Here is a 4,399-nt window from a genome sequence, read left to right as displayed (position 1 = left end):
TACCACCCTCAGAGCAGCGGAGAGGAAATGGCGCAAAACCCGCAACCCATCTGACCTCGAAAAACTTAAATCTCTACTAGCCTCCTTCTCCGCCTCTGTAACAGCTGCCAAGACGACCTACTACAACGACAAGATCAGCAACACTACAGACCCACGTAAGTTGTTTTCTACATTCAAGTCACTGCTCAACCCTCCCCCCCCTCCTGCGCCCACAGACCTGAAACCAGACAACTTTGCCACCTTCTTCACGGAAAAGACGGCAAATATTAGCAAGCAATTCTGTGAGCCGACCTCCCACCCAGAAGACACCCCCGTGGGAAACACGCCGACTCCTGCAACACTTAAAGAATTCACTCTGCTCTCTGAAGAAGACGTTTCCAAACTCATCACAAGAAGCCGTCCCACTACCTGCCTACTAGACCCAGTGCCCACGAACCTTCTTCAAGACATTGCCCAAACAGTGGTCCCAGCAATCACATCCATCATGAACTCTTCACTCTCCTCCGGCACGGTCCCCTCCGCCTTCAAACAAGCAAGGGTGACACCACTACTGAAGAAGCCTACACTGAACCCTGCTCATGTCGAAAACTACAGACCTGTCTCACTGCTTCCCTTCCTATCCAAGACGCTAGAAAGGGCAGTTGCAAAGCAGGTCACCAACTTCCTAAACCAGAACGGATTACTGGACGCAAAACAATCTGGTTTCAGAAGCGGACATTCAACTGAAACTGCGTTACTCTCAGTGACTGAAGCTCTAAGGACTGCAAGAACAGAAGGACTATCCTCGGTCCTCATCCTACTAGACCTGTCTGCAGCCTTTGACACAGTCAACCACAAGATCCTCCTGAGGATACTCACAGCCATGGGAATCACAGGCGTTGTCCATTCATGGTTCAACTCCTACCTCTCTGGACGCACCTTCAGTGTGTCATGGCAAGGGAAACTGTCTACGACTCACACCCTCTCCACAGGCGTACCCCAAGGATCAGTGCTGGGACCCCTTCTGTTTGCAATATACACCTCCTCCCTGGGACGTGTCATTCAAACACATGGGTTCTCCTACGACTGCTATGCTGATGACACCCAGATGTACCTGTCGTTCCGTCCAGAGGACACCACGGTTTCCGCACGCATCGCTGATCGCCGATTTGTCAACATGGATGAAGGACCACCACCTACAGCTGAACCTGGCCAAGACAGAGCTCCTGGTGATCCCAGCTAAAGAGTCGCTCAGTCACAACATCAAACTCAAGATAGGCTCCACCATCGTGACCCCAAACAAAGTCGCCAAAAACCTTGGCGTCATGATTGATGATGAGCTGTCATGCTCCAACTACATCAACTCAGTCACCCGGACCTGTCGATTCCAGATGTCCAACGTACGGAATATCAGACCTGTGCTGACACAATATTCTACACAACGACTGGTGCAGGCCACTGTCCTGTCCCGCGTTGACTACTGAAACTCACTCATGACAGGCCTACCTGCTTGTGCGCTAAAACCTCTGCAGATGATCCAGAATGCGGCGGCACGGTTGAAATTCAATCAACCCAAAAGGACCCATGTTACTCCTCTATTTATTGAGTTGCACTGGTTACCGATCGCCGCCCGGATCAAGCACAAGGCATTGACCCTTGCCTACAAAACCATCACAGGAACGGCCCCAGCTTATCTGAAGGACCTACTAACGCCCTATGTTACTGGAAGAGATCTGCGCTCATCCAGCACAAGCCGTCTGGCTCTGCCATCCAGTCGCTCTAGGTACTCCCAGTCAAGATTGTTCTCCGTTGTGGTACCCAAGTGGTGGAACGGTCTCCCAGAGACAGCAAGACTAAGCACATCTCTTGCAGCCTTCAAGAAACAACTGAAGACCTTCCTCTTTCGAGAGAATCTACTAGACTAATACTTGAACTGGCCTTGCCCCAGGGCAGACTCCTGACATGATGTTTAGTTTAGTTTAGTTTGTGTGTGTGTACTCGTTATTTACTCTTTAATTTAAAAAAAAATAAAAAAAATAAAAAACTAACCCCTCTGCAACTGCACTTGTTGTTCTGTATATCTCCTGTGCACTTTGTATTTGCTTGTGATGTTGGCTTGAATATGTCCTCTTTTGAAAGTCGCTTTGGTTATAAAGCGTCTGCCAAATGCAATATAATGTAATGTAATGTAATGTAATGTGTGTGTGTGTGTGTGTGTGTGTGTGTGTGTGTGTGTGTGTGTGTGTGTGTGTGTGTGTGTGTGTGTGTGTGTGTGTGTGTGTGTGCGTGTGCGTATGCGTGTGCGTATGCGTGTGTATGTGTGTCTGTCTGTCAGTGTGTGTGTATGTGTGTGTGTCCTTTTGGAAGCTTTCTCTCAACAAAAAACAGGGAATAGGGACTATCCTGACATGAACACACATGCTGACTTTCTCATGTGCACAAATATAAACACAGCCTAGATATACGTATAATCACAGACACACCCAAAACACACACAGGATAATATATACAAACAGAAATAGGCCACAGTCAGTGAATGTTCAGTACCAAAGGGACACTGTGACCATGGCCGTAGCCAGGAGTTTGAAATAAGGGAGGTTCATATTGCGTGCACAGCGCACCAACATTATTTTAAGGTGCACTGTGTAGGATGGTGCCCAGAGTATATATTGCAACTATGATGCTCATTGAAACTGTGCTGTCTTCTGCCAGTTTTGGTCTTTCCATAAATATTTGGTAAATAATGGACTAATATTTACTAGTATGACCACAGTTTACAGTAGGTTTTGCACCTGAAAAGATCTCTTTCTGGAAATGCAAAATGGAGACAATGGAGAAGATCCCCTTTTTCATGTATGAAAAGTGCAATTTTCCCAGTCTTAATGAATACCTTTTGATTGTGGCACAGCGTACTGTATTTATGAAAGAGGTAACATTGTGAATGGGCAACATCAATTCTGGAAATAAACTACTAAAATTATTACACAGTGCACCTTTAAAGGAATATGCCATTTTTGTCATTTATTTTGAAAAAGCATGCCCATTCACAACTTTGATATTTGAATGAATATTTACTAGAAGAAACGTAAAAGAAAAGTATGGAAGTATGGAAAATTTCCAAGATTTCCAACATTTTGAACAGGCATACAGAAATAGATGGCGATGATAAATAGAAACAATTACACTTGTGAATGGGCAGCATAAATTCTGGATATAAACTACTAACACAAACTCTACCTTTAAGTAATATTGATATTGATCAGTTGGCATAAATATTCAGACTGTCAGTATATGACATGGCCTGTATGCTGCAGGATGGCCGAAGAAATCGATTCTCTACTGATGACCAGTTCATTTTGCAACTACTGTTTGTTCATTGCAGAGTCAGGGACACACTTGTCATACACGGTTAGAAAGGGTAGAAAGAGACCTTTCCAATGGTACTCACCCATACACAAAAGCTATGCAAATAAAAACGGCAATTGAAGCGTGTATGCAAAAAATCTGAGATTAAAAAAATACATTATTTTCTCTAAAAATAAGGGAGGTCCGGACCTCCCTTACCTCATATGTGGCTACGGCCATGAGTGTGAGCAGGTAGTCTCACCCATAACACTGGTTTTAAGAACTTGCACTGCACAAAGTTGACACTGGTTTGATGAACTGTATGGAATGAACAAACAGACTCACTTGCGCACATACACTGAAAGCCAGTGAAAAAGTGAAAGCCCATTGGGAAACTCCAACTCCCATTGTCATTGTGACACAGCACTCCACAGCACACACAAGTGAACACTGCACACAACGAAATTGCATTTTATGCCTGACCCGTGCAAGGGGGCAGCCCTCAGTGGCGCCCCATGGGGAGCAGTGCGGTGGGACGGTACCATGCTCAGGATACCTCAGTCATGGAGGAGGATGGGGGAGAGCACTGGTTGATTACTCCCCCCACCAACCTGGCGGGTCGGGAGTCGAACCGGCAACCTCTGGGATACAAGTCTGACGCCCTTACCGCTCACCCATGACTGCACTGACGTCTGAAGTTGCAACTGATTGTGGAGCTTGCGGACGAGAACTTTGCATGGTGAACTTGATTCCTTCAGTCGTGCCTGCTATACGGAATTTGCACCGTGGTGGCAGCATTTTAGTGTTGACTTTGGGTGGGGACTGTGTATGTGTTTGAATGTGTAAAATGTGTTTTGATTATGTGGCAAACTTTTCAGATGTCATGGAAGAATGTGGGATATGTAATATGTGCGCAGGGCAATTGTCATTTTTCACGTTTTCTTTGTGATTTAAACCGGCAGCCAAGTGAATTAGGGTAGGGTCCTAGCATGGTAGCGAGAAATTGTGAAACTGTTTAGCTATTGTATAATTGAACAAGGGCTTGAGTGACATTGCCCAAGAGAAGGCTGTTTAA

The sequence above is a fragment of the Engraulis encrasicolus genome, chromosome 9, assembly GCF_034702125.1.
Source record: "Engraulis encrasicolus isolate BLACKSEA-1 chromosome 9, IST_EnEncr_1.0, whole genome shotgun sequence".
In the NCBI taxonomy this organism is placed as follows: Eukaryota; Metazoa; Chordata; class Actinopteri; order Clupeiformes; family Engraulidae; genus Engraulis; species Engraulis encrasicolus.
This window is presented reverse-complemented; position numbering follows the sequence as displayed.